General features: G+C 36.0%; 1 long non-coding RNA gene across 1 annotated transcript; it reads left to right on the top strand.

The window, feature by feature from the left end:
- Positions 1-1,398: 1,398 nt before the first annotated feature.
- LOC125488963 lies at positions 1,399-21,363 on the top strand. The gene is made up of 3 exons (XR_007266628.1): positions 1,399-1,410; positions 6,267-6,271; positions 21,222-21,363. It is a non-coding gene; the product is annotated as an uncharacterized LOC125488963 (long non-coding RNA).
- Positions 21,364-21,424: the final 61 nt, after the last annotated feature.

The raw sequence follows: 21,424 nt of genomic DNA, 5'->3' as shown, positions 1-21,424 counted from the left end.
ATCAACAGCGCCCGATGACAGACTATGTCACCACTGTGAGGGCGCCACTGAGCTATTTACTTTAACAAAATTATACATAGGTATAAATATTATAATAATATGTGAATAATGTACGACCAGATTTCAGAAGGGAGATTCAGAAAATAATTCTTTCCTTCTTGTGTCATTGCTCGAAAAGAGTACCGATAGACTCTATGTGCGTAAATCAGTAACAACTATTTCGAATACACGCTTATAGGTTGAGCTGAAGACTTGTGCGGAAATGGTTCGTCAGTTAGGACACTTGAGGGCTATCTGTACAAAGAATTGGGACTGATGGTCGAGGGGTCGCGCCGTATTTCAGATCGGCATCGAAATTTAAACGTCGAAGTTCAAAATCATAGAGTAATGTTCACTGAACAAAGTTTCCAACTAATAGATACCCATCTTATTAGCCATGTCATGACTTTGAAACTAACAAGATGTTCCAATAATAGGGAATATGCCTAAATTTTTTTTATACTTTTATTGGATAGTTTTACATCACTTTATTATAGTAAAAAAAAATTCAACGCCAAAATAAGTAATTTAAGGTATTTTAAAGAAAGTTAAAAAATTACAACCATCACGACCACTTTGAAATTCCCGTCAGGATGGCGGGCTGGTGTGACGTCATAATCTTTTAACTTCACGGCTCAGAATAATGAGTCCCGTCAGTCGGCATAGATTTTTTACCTAATCAAGTAATCACAGAGTACTTTTGTATTTTCAACAAACCAATGTTGTCATGGTAACAAACGAAAAAGGAAGTGTATAAAGTGCGATCAGTGGCTGTTTTGTAATGGTAATAAAGTGTGACCAGTAGCTGTTTTGTAATGGGAGCTCGTAAATAGCTACCAGTAGCTCTTTGGAAATGGGAGCGCGCAAACCAGAGGACCTTTGTACACAATATTACGCTATCATGGCAATATGAATATAAAGTAATATTTGTATTGTATGTAAGTACTTACTGTAACTTTGGTTCTCAGTAAGAGAGACTAGGGTTAGTGGGTCATTCTATTCTATTATCTGTGGGGGTGTAAGAACCTGCACCTGGCCTGAATGGAACCATTGTGCATATCTCAAAGGTCTAAACCCCCTTCCTAAGCTTTGACCATTTCCCACCACGCTGGTCCACTGCGGATTGGTGGGTTCACATATCTAAATGTGCTTAATCTAAATATTGAGGTTTCCTCACGATGTTTTCTTTCACATCCTACATGATTATCCCCGAATTTAATTCTACAACAATAACAACGTATAACATGCATATTATCTTTTATTTATAATAAAAACTACTATTACTAATAGTGTAATCATATATAATAAGATTATAAAAAAATATATGCATATTCCCTAATATTTGGGCACACGGCTCTCGACTTTTCAATAGTATTTGCTGTCCTTTTCCGCAGCTGGCCACAGTTTACTCGTTCATACTGCGTAATAAATTTAATGTGTCTAGTTCTTCTGATTACGAGAATTCTTCCATAACTTAATTTAGAAAAAAATAACAACTTTTGAAATATATATAACCTAAAAGTAGAAAGAGCAACTTGTGTCATGTTCATGACATAATACTTACAATACAAATTTAATTTTATTGTGTTGCAATATGCTCCATATCTGAGTGGCTCGTTGACGAGCGAATGGCTGTTTACGCCTCATTACCAAAGAACAACTAGTGGCAGCCCATACACTACCAACAAAAAATATAAAAAGTCCTAAACTTTGCAAACAAACAAGCATATCAAACAAGAAGTGGAGAGGTTATAGGAGGCTAGGATCTATTGGAAGAATTTTTATGCGATCCATCGTATCTGATCACAACGAGCATCACAAACACTCGGTGACATTAACATTTCTTTGTTTACACTTGACATTTATTTAACTTTCGCCGTAAACGCAAAGAAGTTATTATTCTGAGATTGATATATAAAGAATTTTGACGTCACATCCGCCCTAAGAAAATGGGTGACGTTTCTCTGAAGTTAGAATTTACCGAAGTTTTTTTGTACTTTTCAACTTCATTTACTTGCTCAAAAATAAATTATAATCAAAAATATTGATGGAGTCGTAGTTATGAAATAACAAAGTTTATTATAAATAATATTTGACCTTTATTTGAACGACTTGCATATTCCCTATTGTGTTATCACTATATTATCAATAGATGAGCTATTATTAATGTAATTTTGAAAGGCTATTAGTGTTGTTATTGCGTTGCTGTCACTATAATAAATGGGTAGTTACAAGTATTTGCTTTATTTGGACCTAAAAGTTTCCTGCTTCTTCCTTGTACAGATTATTATTAACTTTTGCTAAGTGGCTCTTCGAGAAATATTACTTTGCCAGCATTATATAAGTTTGGTAACTAGTTATATTAGTGTCCTAACAAGAAACTTACTTTGTTTATTAGTGTCTTATAAGTTAGTCGCGTGAAAATAATTATAACATAGTTTTGAACTTCATTTAAGTTACGCTCAACGATAAACATTTGTTTTAGTGAGTTAAGTGAAACTGACTGGTGCATAAAAAATACACGAAGTTTTTCGGTAAGTAGGTATTTAAGAAATAAAAATCATATAAAAGCAATAAATAAACTAGTACTCGTAACATAAAGCGAACGAAATAAACCAACCCAACAACGTTTTCCCGCACTGAATGTAAGCGGTTGTAATCGCTATTATTTTTCTCACCGACACTCCGCTAGTAATAACTTCTTGCGAGACGGCATACAATGTAATAAATATTAGCGCTGCTGTTTCCCCTATATCTATAATATCGAAATATTGGAATATCAAAGGATAACGCGGGCTATCATTGTATCGCGTTGGCAACCGGATCACGTCGCAGCCATTGAGGCTCATTCGATTCCCATTTATTACGCAATAAAAGATTTGTATTTTTTATTAAACAATCATATATTGATACCTTTTTTACAAGCAAACCTTTCCCCGTTTTTTCTCTACGCAAGACGGATGAAAACGTTAAAAGGTTTCATGTATTACGGCCCCGTCTATGGCTATCTATAAAAACAAATGGTTGAATACAAAAGGTGAAAGAACATTGTATAAAAAGGGGGGATTCCCGTGCTCTATTCTACCGGCTAATACACCTACCCTCGGTAGTATAATGTATGAAGTTATCCTAAATCAGCTCGGGGGAGACATGTTTTTGTGCTCACATCACATCTCACATTCCTTTCAAGGGGTTAGTGTTCATTGGGTGGAAATAACAAAGATGATAAAACTGTTCATTTGGAAAAAAGGATATTGAATGGGGTCGGACGCAGGCGCCGGCAGTGGCACATTTGCTGCGGTGAATGTCTCTAGCGTGTGCCCGGCGTTCGACTGCATCGAATCACCTATTCATGCGGTCAATCAATAGCTATTACGTAAGTTTCATTATTCGAATTGCTGCTTCAAATTATGTTTTCACTTATCTTTACTAATAATATTTAAGTGGTGATAATTGAACTAATAATTATAATTCATGGTAAATGCACATAAGCAATTTATAATTGTATACAAATATATAATTAATTCACAACAACCAGATGGTGCCAGTGGCTAGTGACTGACTGCTACGCTGTGGGTCCCGGGTTAATGGAGTGATTTGCCTGGAATGAGAATCCCTGCCAATTTATTGATTTCATATTAGTATTGTAGTCTGAAGTATGGATATAGGTAGAGTAGTCGGAAAATGGTATTAGTGATAGATTAGCGCGCGATTCTGCAGCGATTTTGTCTACAAATCCGGTGAATTTGAAGCGTATCTGTTTTGTGTGTAACTGTTCAATCGGATGTCTGATTAATTGGCATTCCTCAATGGCAATTGATCACAAATATTGTGCATAGAAAGCCTGGCATACAAGTGCCGCTTCCACTGTTTATTAAACCTAAAAATAAATAATAAGTACTTTTTACCCTAAAATCATATTTTTGCAGACCGCCTGCGCCTCGCTAATAGGTCTGTATCCTTAGTTTTATTTTATATTACTTTTAGACCGCTTTGTAAAGAAGATAAAATTATAAGACACGTATTTTTATAACTTTTATTTTAAACTAGCTGCCCCGGCGGATATCTCAACTGAACTTTATACATGACCAGGTGTACTTACCTACCCTGAGCAGTTAGCGACTGACCTCTAATCTGACTGTCAAATCCTTTCACCGCGGTGACAAACCCTATAAGAAGAAGAATGGATTATTTATCTATTTCTCTAACAAGCTTATTAGGTGAAAGAATAGAGAGGAGAAGGAAGGCGACGCGACGGAGTTCGCAGAAGATTATTCACCTTTGCTCCAGCACAGATTCTTTGTGCCAGGTACTTAGGAACGGTAACTAGAGCACTTTTATAAAGCATAGATGCACAGATTAGTTAGAAAATAGTAGATTCAGATTTAAATCACAAACTTAATAAGTTGCAAAATTCCATTAAGTACATAATAATGATATAGATGGAAATGTTGTCTCGTTATATCTGTATGGGGAATAAGATACTAATGACAAACCTATAGGTAATATCCTCCTTTAACTGTTTAGAATTCGATTCTTATTTTAGGTATTTCCCAGAGCAAAATACATTGTTGTAATTACAAGGACATTAATTGAAGATTATTATACTATATTCGTATTCAAACAGCATAAAACCTACTCTATGAAATTGAAAGCTTCTATTCAAAGTACACTATCTGCTCCTTGCCTGGGCCCCGATTGTGCCTGATCGTTTCTTTGAGAAATGTAATATTGAATAGCTTATTGTGTCTGCAGGAACCGTTCATTATACGCAGCAGCTCTGCTGGACCAATTTTTGTGGCTATTTATTGTATCTAAAATTTAAGTTCTTATTGTTTCACTTTCATCCCATTGTGTTTTTAATAGCAGAACATCGATGATTAAAAATAACCAAACAAAAGGGAAGTACAATGCCGTATAATTGAGTAGGTTCTTAATCGAAAATTAATCACACTAATATCGGAGGCTTTAATAAATACCGCTTCCGTTAGCGACTGACTGACAGACTCATAATAACGGGTCTCTATAATCCGCAGGCTTCAACCTCACCATTCTGTAAGGCTTTGGGTTGATCCTGCAATCAATTACCCACCTAACAGAGGGGTCACTCTATATGAAGAAAAACGAAGATTCGAGGCGCTGCTGCGCGAGCCACGACTGTAGCTCATTGTAATTGCACGACAGATCTCGTTTGTTATTTTATTGTCAGTATGGAGTAACCCTCCAGCTCTAGTCCGAAACGAAGACTCCGCAAGACCATCGCGGTAATGTATTTGGGTGTTCGAATCCGCCAATTGGAACGGATAAGGGATTAACACACCCACTCTTAGACTTAGATTGTATGAGTGGTGATGAAGGTAATGTCATGAATATACCTAGTATAAATACACATAAAGTTATTTCGAGGACGATATACTCTTCACCAATAAATTTCTGTAATTCATTATAAAGAACCTTTTTGCTGTCCTTCACTGTCGCTAGATTAAACTACCTACTTTGAGGTAAATACGTTATTGCTATTATCTGATATCCACTAACGTACCTGTATTAGCGTAAATAATTATAATAACTATCAAATTATTAATTAATTCGTATTTATCAACAGAGTTATTAAATTACGCATGCTAGCTACGCTTTCACGCTAAAACAACAAAACGGATTGAAATTAAAAGCTTTACATTAGGCAGTAACGTAGAAATACAGTAGATATACCTACCTAGAAACAGAATCAAACCCAGAAAGTGTGAAAGTACCGTGAGTGTACCTGTATTATACAGTAAAGTGTTTCTTTGTGATCTGTGGCCTGCCTAATGTGTGCTAATTTTGTACACCTATGAAGGCCTGGTATTAACATGATATTGTAAAGATTTACTTCTCTTGTGTAAATGTGCCTATTGTGTTGATGGTACAGGCAGCTCTATGATTACGAATACTTGGAAACAGAAGATACAATATTGTAATCATGATAAAATAATGTTGGTTTTACACTGGCGTATAAAAATTCCGAGAATAGCTTATTAAATAAATTAAGCTACCTACCACTGCGTCCACCGCCCACCATCACACACCACCTATATCACAATAATTACGCACGCTTCGTCGTAGGACTTACCTATATTTTGTACTTCATCTTTTATCGTCATAAATGTAGATACTTACAACTACGTAGGTATATCATAATCCATCTTTACGGGTCCGGAATAAAATATTTCATAAAAAATTTGTAGGTTACGTCATGCATGATTCGAAATAAAACAAATAAATATTACATTTGATAACCCATCTCTATTTACCAAAACATATATTTGCCCGACCGGAAAATGCTAGTCATATTGTTTTAACATGGCGCAGTCCAGCCGAGCCGGGAGCTTCTATAAAATATACATAATATAATACATATATGTATACGTTTCATATACATTTACATAAATACCGCGCGAGTCTTTAAGAAGTGATCGAAGCAAAACTTGATTAATTAAGTAAAGCTTGATATAAAACACAATCAATGCATGGTGAAAAAAATATCGTATTATCTTGGTTAAATATCTAATTACTTTATTATTATTGATATTATATTATATGTATACATTGGGCTCTGTAAAACTTTATCTTAATCCTCAAGTATTAAGATGTTATCAGACTTCTAACAAGGCGTTAAACATTTTGAGGATTCGCGGATGCCGCGCCGACATCACTCCACAATTCAAGTCTTTTAGTTTCAAACTTTGTTAAATTAATAGCATAATGTACGAGCCTTTAAAGTTCGTGCTCCTTAAGTAGGTGCTCATTGATAATATATACAGAGGTATAGGTATACTTACAGCAAATTTTCTGGTAAGTATGTTGGAAATTGTAACTATCTGAGGGGTATAATTTTAATACTTATGTATGAAGTATGAGTGATATTGCCACTTACTTAGCTTTATTATTTAGTCACATAGTTATTTTTTCTAGTGGCTTTTCTCATCCGTCCACTGCCGGCTGCCGTGTGATTATTATGCCACACTATGTTTTTCTCTTCGTGGTTTCTACTACAAACTTGTTTTCTGGCCACTTTTATGATCATTGCTTTTTACATAACAAAAAAGACGTGTCTAAAAGACAATTTATTTACTACTGTAATGAAGCTGCAGTAATTAAATTACGATTAATAACTTGCTAGCAAAATGGTTGACATCCTCGTTCGATGTGAAACGGATTATGGCGCTAAAATCACTGACGGCGCAGTCACGACATACTTGTAAACGCTCAAGCTCATGTTCAGAAGTTAGACGGGTATAAAGAGTTGGGCCCCGGGAGATTCCAGCTCAGCGTATAAGGTAATCCTAATATCGTTACACAGAGATTTCCGTTCTAAACTTTGCCGACATCGCTTCGATTTTAAAGGCAAAATTGCATCCGATATATCTCCTTTGGACGAAGACGGTGAGCGGAGGACGGTGACGAAAAAATCTCAATTAAATTGTCAAAAGGCAGAAACAATATGAAAGTGGGGAGATATTCGGAGTGACATTTTTATTAGACATTCCCTCTTTTTCTTTGGTGTAATGTAGGCGAAGATATTGAAGTAACATTTTGGGGAAGATGAAGATACTGCCTGAGGCAATTTTAATATGGTAATGTCGGCAGGTAGCTAGTCGCTAGTCGCAACACTCCCGAGGCCCGCTCTGTCCTCGAGCTCTTATCCGAGGATTCTCTACATTTCTTTGTCTTCCTTCCTTTTGATTTGTAGATTTGAAACACACTTTCTATAATGCGATATTTTTGTAAGTTGTTTTACTATCTCGAGCGGAAAACAATACCCGGGAGAATATTTCCGACTGTGGAGAGATTTACCGCGTCGTCTTCCTAAACGCTTTATAACACTATTTCAGTTATTCCCTATTTTGTACGTTTCTTGTAAAAGTGCTGAACTTACAAAGTATTTATAACTATGTCGTGAGTAACTGTAACAGTCAAGGTGGTGTAACGGATAAAGGCTCGGCTCTCATTGGTGAAGCCTTGGGTTCGAATCAGGAATACTAATGAATTAATGAAATAAGGAATTTAAGTGCATAAAATATACCACGTACTCTGTGAAGGAAAACATCGTGAGGAAACCTGCACATTGAGATTCTGGATGTGTACCCTAAATGCATTGTACTCATTCAAAAACGGCGACACGACTCGCGACCTATGGCGTGAGTACAAAAGCGGGTGGCTCGCTTGCAAGTCACCTCTGGGGTACACTACATAAATCCGAATTACTTTTTTACGAATATGAAAATAACGATTTTTTAAATTACGAATTTCATAATTCCGAATAATTCACAATCCCGAATTTTAAGTTTCCGAATAACGAAAATCACGAATAGTTAATAATGGAAATTTCAAACAACATATTTATTAAAATGACGAAAGTAAATTTTCCGAATATTATTATTTCGATGTTTTAAAAGTACGACTTTTTATTATATCGAATTGTTAAAATTACGAATCCCGAAGTTTTAATATTCCGAAAATACAAATTCCCGAATGTATCTTAGTTAACAAGAAATAGTTATTAAGAATAGTGTGTTTATTAACAGCATAATCCGTATACAATTTAACAATATTTTTTAAGCTATATTATTTGAGACGCTCCGCTCCGCTCCGCTCCACTTCGCTGCGCTCCGCTTTGTTTTCGATATCTATGTGCACCTAACACGCTCCTCCTCGCTTTGCTCGTCGTCGCACCTATCTTTAGATTTAGGTCCTAAGGTTTTTAAGGTTAAACACCGTATAAATCCGAGCAATTTTATTGCTTTGTTGTGTTACTTAACAACAAATACTACAAATAGTTTTCTATTTACAATATTTTAACTCTATATTTGAAACGCTCCGCTCCGCTTCGCTGCGCTCCGCTTTGTTTTTCAATATCTATGTGCACCTAACACGCTCCTCCTCGCTTTGCTCGTCGTCGCACCTATCTTTAGGTTTAGGTCCTAAGGTTTTTAAGGTTAAACACCATAAAATTCCGAGCAATTGTTTTGCTCTGTATTTGAAACGCTGGGCTCCGCTTCGCTGCGCTCCGCTTTGTTTTTCGATATCTATGTGCACCTAACACGCTCCTCCTCGCTTTGCTCGTCGTCGCACCTATCTTTAGGTTTTGGGTCTAAGGTTTTTAAGACGTTAATGGTTTTTTTTTCGAAATCACGAATTATCACATTTTCGATCGGGATTAGAATTTTTCGTGATTATAATAAATCGGTATTTTATTTTTCGTAAGCTTAAGTAATCGTATTTTTTAACGTTCGTGTATTTGAAAATCGTAATAACAAATCTTCGTGATTATAATATTCGAAATTATAATTTACGTGATTTTTAGAATTTCGTTATTTGGCATTTTAAAAAATCGGTATTGCAATATTTCGTAAATTACATATTCGGTGTTTTCAAATTCGGAAAAAAGTTTTTCGGAATATTTGGGTGTTCCCTCACCTCTGACTACTCGTCGTGAACATAATTATGTACGTATGTTAGGTACATACGTACATAATTAGGTACATAATATGTTATAAGTTGTATTATTAATAGGTAATCATTGACTTTATCCATATGTTTTGTTGAATATCATTTATACTGTAGAAAACGATTAATAGTTCCGCGATACCCAAAAAGCGATGTATTTCATGATATGATTATTACTGAACCTGAACCTTATGTGCCTACGCAAAATCAATGACGATTTATTAGTGTATGTGTGTTAGGGGAAATAGTAAACAGTTATGATAGTACGGTGTCTTGTATATACCGTATCAATACTGAGGCTTACATTTGACGTGATTAAAATAGCCTACAAATATACGTGGTTTAACCTAATGTATAATTGTATCCATAAACACCGGATTTAATATACACATAATGTATAAGTATACCTAACTTCTATCGTACAGGTATTTACGAGTCTCTTTTAATGTTTTATTTTTATTTTAAATGATTTGTTACCTAGATAACTGGTTCTGAGGACGTCAGAAATCATAATACAGGGTCCACCTAGTGTGATTTTCGACGTAAACCACAATAATAACTCAAATCTTATTAACAAAACATGTAATTGTGAATCGATATTATTATTTTACTTACCGAAGTCTATTACCCAATAAATTTCTTATTTCTTATTTCTACAAATTACAATACTCGTATAAGTGAGAGACTAGATTGACTGAGTTGCGGACAAACGGGTGGAATTCACATTTTATCTTAGCTAAAGTGTCGGAATTCTGTGCGGACATAAATATATTTTTCACATCATTTCCCTTTGGGCCGCGGCGACGTAAGGAGTCGTTATAGGGAGCGCCCACCCTAGCTCGGATGCCATCTCTACATTATGTAATCAAGATAAACATTTGCGATCGTCTATGTACCTACTGTAGATATTGTACTCCCCACTATCAGTAACTACTTTATTTTATCACCAGTTTATTGTTGTAATCCATTATCGTCTCGGCTTAATAGTCGACAAATGGCGTTACATTCTCTGTTTCATGCTTCTGATCAAGAGCCAATAATAAATATATAGGTTTTTCTCAGAACTGTCTGCGGCGTAGTGTTAAGAAGTCTATTGAGTCTGTTCTGTAAGATAGAAACATTTTATATAATTATGATACGTAAGTAGTATTGTGTCAATGAATATATTTTGCAATTTGTAGTTCTTAGCACGGACTAAGTACGTCCTCGTAGCGTCGTAAGAATTAAATAAAATTTGAATGTATCCATGACATTTTGCGCAGAGTCAGAGTAAAGTTTAATCTAATTAACTGAAATTAAGTTATAAATTGTTTTGAGCGCATTGAGAGCACCCAATGTACGAAACTGGACAGTCTGGACACCTAAAATGAGTTTCTCAATAAGAAACTGAGTGGCGAATGGTGTAAGGTTGGCGCACACGACGTAAATAAAACAGTGTACAGAACAGCACAAGCCCCTTAGAGATTTCCGGATGGACTTCCGTTTCCGCTCAGCGGTTTGTCGGTATACTCTATGCGCCATTTTCTTTTTAATTGTTTTACACCACTGGGAAGTGCACAACTGCACATACACAGCCACAAAACATCCATTACTTTGCTTTAGCAATTATTTCTTGACATCGTCGACACTGGGATTAGAGTTTTGGTCGTATGGAATAAGCATTCTGTGGTCTTGGTTAGATAAAAGTTAAGTTATTTTTTATTAAAAAGGATTTCAAGCATTGTTAATATATTGGCAACTACCAGACATACTTACATGACAATTAGTATAACACCTTTCGTTTTCCACCGAAGTTAAACTAATAACACAAATTTTATCTTTTAGAATTCACTGCTCTGAGGGTAAAAAGGGAATGTGTCTTGGGTACACGGAGCCTGCACCCTCTAATCAGGCGCTAGCGGCTAACAAACCAGGGAACGTTTGTTCCACACAGCTACCACCTTTTTTCAATTCTACCCTCTTTGTTACGTTGGAAATTAGATAGCGTGGGTACAGGTGCCGTATTCAGCAGTCCTACCTCCGTCTTTTAAAAAGATGCAGCTATATACTTTTCAACTGCTATTCAAACCGTGTTCACATAGGAACGATGTCATGATCACAGTAAAAGTAAAGGCATTTATTATTTCTTCCACGAGTAAAAGTACATGAAAAATAGAAATTCACGAAAAAACATACAGAAAGTAACTGTAATTTTGTTTCTGTGTTAGTGAAACTGAAATAACTTTTAAAATATATATCATTATGATCGATGTACTTTTATACCTTGCTGTATAAAGTAGTGTTCGTCTTGCTCACAAATCCCGAATAATCCCAGGTACCATTTTACTTTAATTTTGCCGGGTCGAAATTCGAACCCTGCGCTTTAATCAGTGCATTAACGGCTGCACCGATTGGATGTCAATTTGACGATTTGACAGATCAGCAGCGCTGTAATGAGTCCCATTTCAGCTATTCAGTATTCAATAATAACCCATAGGTATTTAGTCAATTCAAAATGCATAACATCGCGGTCTTTTCTGAGTGTAGCTTCTGAATATCGGTCGTCAAAGTCGATAAAAAATATCACTACAGTTTCCTTTTACTTTCACTAGTGGTAGGTAGGTTTTTTTATCGGTTTGTAAACGCTGAGCTGATGATTAGACCACTAGTTATTTAATGTTCTTTTTCTAGATATAAGAAAGAAGTTACAGATTCATAGTTGTCTGAATTCAGTCTAAAGTTAAACTGTTAAACGATATTAATAATCTGACCGTTACTAACATAAATTATATTTTAATATTTACCAGCATCCCTTGAGTAATTATAAGCTGCAAGGATTATATAAATTCTAAATACTTCATCTTATTTAGGTCCGGTAGAATAACCCACAAACATGACTGTAAGTATACCTTAGAGATGTACCTACTACCGATTTCACAACTGAGTATGTTAATTAACCAGACGTAATAATGTACGTAATGTAATTAAATTGACCAGATGTAATGTTATATGCAAAAAATTCTCCAAATTAATGTACCTGTATTTTAGTATAGTTCACCTGCATAATAGTGCAATTTAAATTAATTTAAATAGGTATGTTGCACCAAAATAATTCAATAAATAGACTATTACCGCAAATACTGATTAGCTGAGGTTTAGTTAATTATAACGAGGATTACTCAAGGATTATTGAATGAATAATACAGCAATTTAGTTTACAATAGGCACAGAATCCAACAGGTATACATACATACATATGCTCACGACTGTAATCCCCTAAGGGGTAGTCAGAGGTGACTTGCAAGCGAGCCATCCGATTTTCCTATACGGTAAACATGTGCCTATTGTTGTTGTGTTGTTTCTCGAGACTCCAGACGTTTCTTTTGCACTGAAACTTTTACTAGATGGCTAGTTCGTATTAAAATATACTTTGACACCTAAAAAGTTCAATTTGGGAAAATCGTTTAAAATGCAGTATGCTAGTAAGTAACATTATCCTTTTCTCGCCTTGCTTCATTATAATAAAACTTAAATAGAGATAATGACTTTAATTATAGCTCCTGTATTGTATAGCTACAGCAAACCTTGGTGACTAAAGAAAGGGCTCTCAAGGGGTTACTTCGATTCAGGGACTAAATTGGATCCGAGTTGTCACTATACGTCAATGTCTCCTCGCAATGAAAAAGAGGCGCCGACTGACATGATCGTAATTGGCATTTTTTGTCCTCACACTGGTAGATATAGTAATTTGAGATCTTAGGTTTACCCACCATACCTCCGATATACTTTTACTATTATGTTTTTGGTTTTTGTTTTCTATAACGATATAGTACACAAGGCTTATAATAAATTATAACTATACATTTGCTACACTCTGTCTAGGTATTAATAAAATAATATAAATTAAGATAATGTTATATTTCTTACATTAAGTGGCTATTTTGTAACACGGTTAGATGTAGGTAATTTGTTCTCTCATAATGGTCGAGTTAAGTAAGAATCTATAATCTCTTACTGGCTATCCTTCATGACGTACGCTATGGTGACTATGGTGATTTATCCATTTTTAAAAGTTAATTAAACATCATAATTCGGAATTAATTTGAACTACATGGTGTTACTTATTTCGTGTCCTCCACTGTACACGCTAAAGGGACTAACAAACGAGGAAAATCAGTAATAATGTGAGCTATTCTGACCTGAGATTCTGACCAATGACGCGAGAGTGACTGATAAGTACCGGGTCAAATGACGACGCTTTCGTTTACTTGACCACTGTCACTGATAGAAAAAAAAGTCTAGTGAAAACGACTTTACCCGTAATTACCACAGGAATACCTTCTATACATTTTAATTTATACAAGGCACAACGAATGCTGATACCAAAAGTAAAACGTACCTCTACGGGTATTATTATATCATTAAATTCATAATACCCAACCATTATATTAATGTGGTGATAGCTTCTTAAATGCCTGTTGAAATAAGACGAGATTATAATTTTCAAAATTAATGAACTTTACGCAGTAATGATGGCGCAGTGGTTAGTGACTCCTGGCTGCTGTGTCTAGGGATTTTGGTGTGGTAATACCTATATAGATACACTAGCTGTTCCCGCGCGTTTCGCTTCGCCTTAAAAAGTTTTCCCGTGGGAATTCCGGGATAAAAAGTAGCCTATGTTCTGTCCCAGGGTCTAGACCGTATGTATGCCAAATTTAATTCAAATCCGTTCAGTAGTTTTGGCGTGAAAGAGTAACAGACAGACACAGTTACTTTCGCATTTATAATATTATTAGAAAGGATAGTGGTTGTGTTCAAAGGATGGGAATGCCACTAGGCTCGGCCCCCGTTACATTGGGCTTGAACACAGCCCTGACGAATAAAGTGGGTCAATATGTGTATTCACGCACATTATTGTCTACAGCAGCCGATATTACCTCTATACATAAATTTGACCAGCGTAATTCGTAGTCTTTACTATTCCTGGAACAAAGAACCATAAAGACAATCAGTACGACCCACATACCTCCACGCTTGGACCCTGCATCAAACACAATGCCAGCCACGCAGCGGTCAAAGTTCTAGAAACGCTGGTTCCATACGCTCGATAGCTACACATTCATATAGCTTGGTGCCCCTTGCACAAGTTTAATTAGAGCCCCGCCCGAACGAACCGGCTCAATGTGTCCAACGGCTGCCTATCTCCAATGTAATGGGAAAATAATGCATCATAATTGAGTTTGCGTTGGTGCAGTTAGGTCAGCGAGGATGGCGAGTACGCGAGTATTGATTCCTCCGTTATCGGGCAAACTCGCGTGAACCTAATTTTTTGGGAATTCCTTCGGCTGTATTCGCTAGTGTGTATTAATTTTGTTCCTGTACTTACAGATTTTTCATGCACTTATGTATTAATTGTATATATTTATTTACTTTTAACATATCAGTCAAGAGTAAGCTATGCATGACTACAACGCTTAAAATAAGCCGCTCTAATATGCCTAGAACGAATCTAACATGACTGCCCGTAATGTAAAGGTGTGGGAGGGAAGAGGGAATGAATTAATACTCCCAACTTGACTAAAACACTATTCTAGTGCGAATAAAGCTTAACAGTGTGTGAATCCTAGATTCATTTATTTAGATGTAATATGTAGGGTGGTTTATAAAAGGTGTACATCAGCAGATGTCACAAACCATACTCTCATCATCATGTAAGTGTCAGTAAGGGTTGCCAATACCAAAAATATGTCCGTGGAAATTCCAGGTTTAAGTCTAAAGTCGGAAACCCGTCTGTGCCTCTAACGACGTCATTATAAACACGTGAGAATCCTATTACCTATAAAATAGTATTTTATGCCGTATCGAACATCTTTATTGGAGATTTTATACAAGCTACAAAAGTAAGTTTTCAATAGAGAGGGAGTGGGTAGCGCAGGATTTATTAGTTAGGTACATATTATCTAAGTACACAGGCGTATAGGGCTAGCTTAACTTTAATATTATCCCGTGGGAATTTTAGGATTACATGTCTGTCCGGCTTAGCTGTAACATATTACACGTAGGTACTTAATTTTGTTATAATTATTAATAATTAATAAGTTAGCATTGCTAATATGCTAATGAATTACATTACGTATTTATGTAGTCTATGAAAAACCATACAGGCTGCGTCTACTAGTCAAACCATTCGCAATAAAATTTCTGCTAAGGTCCAAAGAAACAAAAACCAACCCGTCAAACAATAAATAAAAGGTGGCTTTTCTAAAAAAAACTTATATTCTTCGCATTTTTAATGTTTTTATTCTTGCAAAATTGCTAAAGTTCGAACAAGGAAATCGTTTTCAGCATAAGTCGTAGACCAAAGACCAAAGGAAAAAATAAATATTTTTATATCGATAAACTAAATAGTTTGAAACTCAATCGCTTCAACACTGTCATTCAATCAAATAGTAAGTAGGCGAGGAAACAAGCGCATTTTCTCATTTAATATTAATACTACGGATTGAAGTAAAGTTTCGGCTGTAATATAGCCGCGGCCATTAATGTTGCAAGTTACCTTTCGGCGGAGAGCCGCAGTTGACACGACTGCCCTCTGGCCTCAAGTTTAATGCGAAATATTGAGCAGCAGTTTCAGAATTTCAGCACAATGTATCCGGTGGAAGAGATTATCGGTAATTGGATATTTGATGCTACATTTTTAGAATATTTCTGAATAATAATAATGATGATAGTAGAGTTAACTTCTTAAAATAAATATCTTGTGTGTCATAAAATCATCAGCCGAACCTTTAATTAAGTTACGCACGTGTACAACTCACTACTCTAAACTGATGTGGTAGTAAGAAATGACTAGTTAGTGGATCGACTTATTGCATATTTGTGCCTACACAAGAAATAGCTGTTACGAACAAATTACTCTATTATTTATAGAACCTTCCACTATAAACCACAAAGAAAACTCGCTATAAACCCAAATGGCCATAATACATTTATAATGTATAAACCAAAATATATGTCCAACGAAAACACAGGTAAATTTCGTCTCTTTAGTGTCCTAAAATGCGGAGCCATCTCTCTGGCCTAAACATTTATTATGAAACGGATGTATTATTCGCGAAGAACTATTATTTATCAAGTTGTGACGGCTCGGTTGATTAAAGCGAGGTCCAGCCCTGTGTTATGTGAGCAAATCATGGCAACATTTATCATTGGCCAGTCCCTAACAGGTCAAGTTACTATAACATTAAGGGCTGATTTTTCAATAGCCAGATAAAAGTTATCTGGAGAATAATTCTGATGCTGTCGCGTCTGAGGGCTGGTTTTTCAATGCTATCTGAGGAAAAAAATTGTTGCTGTCACTGTCAAATACAAACAATCAGTCGTCATGACAGCATCAAAATTATTCCTCGGATAACCCTTACCTGCTGTCCATTGAAAAATTGTATTAGTTAGTGACAGCAACAATTTTATTCCTAGGATAACATTTATCTGACTATTAAAAATTAGCTCTAAATCTAATCGCATCACATTTTATCGAATAGTGCTTTTGTTATTATTATAATTAATGCTTTTTTTTCAATTATATTCAATGTACCTACAATTTCTTGGTTGTTCGGTCCTTTGGACAGAACCTTCAGCCGTGCGTCTCGGTTGCTGTTTCGGCAGCAGTCGTAAACACTAGTTCTAGCCTACCTAGTTCAGACATTTGACATCTAGCTTATTTATTATGAAACAAAGTAAATCCATTGCTAAATAGATAGGATATAAAGACAGGCTATAACTTATACTCTATCATACACTTATCTATAAATATACGGTATTGTTCCTGAAACATCATAACTGCCTTGATTTGATTGGGGTCATATATCCGGTGATATCAGTAGACAGGGCTGGAGCGGAACAGGTTTAATATACGGTTATTTATTTGTGAGCGGGTTATCCTGCATAAAGTTGCCATGAAACCTCTTCGGTGACTCGGAAAGAGTTTGCGCTTCAAACGGAAAATAAACCTCAAAATGGTGGAACAATCTGCACGGGAAATATGGAGGATGAGGTGGTGCATTTTACCCAGATGCGCTCTTAATGTCGGCCCCGCAAACTTGTTCTTGGCTTGTTCATGAATGAAGCTTTTTACGGTTTCGTGGTGTGTCTTGCAGCTGAAATAAGACATAGGGAAAGTCGGCTCTTAAAACTAAAGCCAATTACTTTTTATTTTGAGCGCATAAAACTCGTGGGAAGCAAAATTACCTGCGTTTTGTGATATAGTTCTTTGGCTTCGATCCACCTTTTAAAGCTGGGTATTTTAAATGGCCACACTACACGGAGTCGGAGTAGAAAGTTTGAAATTTATATATCGAGTGGTACATCCCACTTAACCCCTCAGCGGCCGCCGCGCCGGCAAAGATTCGCCGTGACTGCAGCTAGCTCTTTCACAACTTTCGGGCTTTACGCTCCAGCGGTGAAGTTGCTGTGTAGATTTAGAATAGTTTTGGCCATGTTAGTAATTTATTATAAAAAAAAACGTCGCAAGAAAAACTCACTTGACTTTTTTATATTTCATAGAAATACTTTGAAATATCCATATTAGTTGATAAGCATTTGGTTTCGATGTAGGTACCGACTCGTTTAACGGAAGGTAACTGAAATTCATCATTAAGTAAGTATTTTATAAACATTACCTTCACATAATATTTTTGGCTATGAAAATACTTAATGAGTTACTAAAATGCCTGAAGATTTTAAAGGAAAATTAATAATGCAGCGAACATTTTGGTATAATGTATCCTCATTGTTGTTCCGAGGCGCGGCGCGGCCCGCAGACCACGCTCTACCGAACAAAGGAAAAGCGCAGATTATCCATCCAATAAAATCGATATATCACACACGAATACATACTTGAGTATTTTGTTTAACTACTATGTAGGGACCTCTAGAGACAAAATATCGACACCGAATGACCCGATTTTTTTACAACATTTAATTTAATTTGAACGCAATATTTAAGTTTTAAATTGCGATGCGCCTAAATTTATTTATTTTAATGTTGCAGACGGCCTCTAGCCGAGCCTTTTCCGTTTAGGATTAATTTGGTGCGTTTGTAACCGAAACTTTTTCTTTGCTCGTGAGAGTATAAAGCACAGTTGAAACGCACTCAGTGAGGCTGCATTTGTACCCCCACTATTATTAGGTAGGTAATTCGTAGTAGTAGATATCACAAAAGCCTGCCTCCTATCTGTGTTTACAGGTTCTACTTGCTGCAAACAGCAGATACTCGCAGGAGGCTCGGCCGCGCGCCGCGGATTATCCCGGCTCTACCTGGTAGGGCGAAGAGGAATTTTATCAGTGCTCGACCTGAAGGTTGGTTGTACTCGACGCACGAAATTTTCATGAAGACGGTAAGTTCTAAGTTAAAATTTAATATAGAATGGTTAAAAGTACCCAAAGGAAACATCCCATTTTGATTGTGCGAAGGTTCATAAAATCATTTTTTGAACTTACCCGGTTCTTTATGAATCTCAGGATTTCGTCCAACAGGTTTTTGAAATTCTGTGAAGTATCGGATAACGAAACATTGAGTTTTTGTGACGTTTTACAATGAATTTTTGGTTTCCGATACTGGGGTCTATATCCAGAGCTCTAGATATTACCTGACACAATAACATAATATTTTAAGCGAAATATTAGTAGCCCCCGAATATATCGTCTGTTGAGAAAATCACCGTCAGAGCGAAATCACAAAATCGCCGGCCAGATAGGTGCAAAACCTATCAGTATACACTTACTTTACTCTGGGTGACATGCACCAAAGTCTTAAACCTTTAGGGCCACTTGCAGAAATATATTAAATCTAAATTTAGTGTTAAATCTCAATTTGGTGTCAAATTTTATATGGACTGACGTTTCTTAAATCGAAATTTGACACTAAATCTAGATTTAATATGTTTAGTTTGCAAGTGGCCCTTAGTGTCAAATCTCGATTTAAGAAACCTCAGTCCATATAAATGTATGGCTCGTGATTTAACACTAAATCTAGATTTAAAATGTTGGTGCAAGTGGTCCTCTAACATCCTGCATTTAATCTGTGATCCTCCTAATAGAGCCCCTATCCCTACCTACTTACACAGTCTGGTGAGACGACAGTGTTCTGCAATTAGTCGAGACGGTAGATGGCGCCAGCAGCACATTATTTTACTTAACCTTTTGAACGTAATCTGTGAGAGCCACCTCCTAGTTGTATTATGCTGGACTAAGCGCGCTTTAGCGGAAGGGTGTGGAAGGAAATTGAGTATATTGAATATGTTTTTTTAACTTATACCTACTGGTACATATATATTATGTTTCTCATACCTTCGTGGGAATTAAGTACTTATTTCTTTTTAAAGACAACACAAACACTATTAAGTAAGTACATTTACATTATGTGAATGCTAATTTAATGTTAATGACACGAGGATCTTGTAGTACGTAGTTAGAGGATACTATGATATCACAAATTTGTGTTTTTTTGGCGATGGAAAACTATAGTGGAGGTATGGTCACCAAAAACCACTTCCGGAATGTCACGTCCACCCCACAGGTCACTACTAACATGGCGTTTTCGTTGCGAATTCCCGGCATAATGGTATAGTAAATTCTTCCAAAACGGGGTGTCAGAGGAAATGCCGGCATGATAACCAGAAATGCGCATTTCCACGTTGTTATGTCTCTCGCAGACACGAATAACCGAGCGTCTGTCAGTCACGACGGGCGGACGGTTTAAAATCACACTGTATATCACGTACTACGATTGGAGATGAAGACTTATTGCAGCGGCAAATAAGCGTAGAAAACGGATATGGAAATTCAATAGTTATTTAAGCTAATTTTTTTTTGTTAGGTACCTTTATTTTAGTACAAATATATTCAATATTATTTGGTTATCAATTAGTATCTTATCTCAAATTTGTACAGCTATAGGTTTAAATATCAGACTATGTTAGAGTTATTGATACACTACACGAAAAGCGTATTTTGGTACTTAATTCTAAGAGTAAATTCAGTAAATAAACTATACTTATTTACTGAACGGTTGCTGAATGTAATTAAAAAACTTGTGAACAAAATTTTAGGGTGCAATTATTTTTCAAGTAGGTTAGTACCCTACGTTTTAAATATGAGAAAATGCGCGTTTTTTCAATTAAATTGTTCCGCACCGCAGCATAAGGTAAGGACGTATACACAGGGTGCTGCACGCTGCCGCTCCGGCCAGACAAAGTTGCTTCACCGTTTACTTTCCTCCTTGTTGAAAAACATCGTGATTAAAAACACCGTAAAATTCTAAGGCGAGGAAAATAATTACGAAAATGTACGTAGGTACTTTATCACTTTCATTTGAGCTTTTATTTTACTAGAACCTACTTAGATAAAAGAAAGGAAGTAGATAAATACAATAGAATCATTATCTTAAACTTTGTAAAATATAGCATGAGCCATAGGTATGACATTTTGATTAATAATAATAATAATCTATCCTTGGGGTCTAGTACAGGTTTGATAGTTTGACGAAAACTATAAAAGTTACGTTTTCTCGGATACGATAAGTGGCGCCTCTAATGGAAAGTATCATGAATCTTTTGACAGATAATGTATGCAGATGACAGGAAAAAAAACTTGAGAAAACGTAAACTTTTCTCGTTTTGATAAATAACACAACCCGTACCAATCCTTATGCCAAGTATAAATGAGTGGATGAATATCAAACTGCCATATGTCCACCTACCCGAAAAATTGACTTTTTGATTTGGTCGTGTTCTCCGTTAAAATGTCAGCTTGCCTATGCCCTTCAAGTTCCAATAAGTGCAAGGCATCCATGAGAAAAAAGCCGTTAAAAAAGTAAGTATTTTCAAATCCTTTTAAGTCTAACCGTTTCGCATTACAA

Source organism: Plutella xylostella, chromosome 9 (assembly GCF_932276165.1).
Source record: "Plutella xylostella chromosome 9, ilPluXylo3.1, whole genome shotgun sequence".
Lineage (NCBI taxonomy): Eukaryota > Metazoa > Arthropoda > Insecta > Lepidoptera > Plutellidae > Plutella > Plutella xylostella.
The sequence above is the reverse complement of the archived record's forward strand: the minus strand, read 5'-3'. Positions and strand labels throughout refer to the sequence as shown.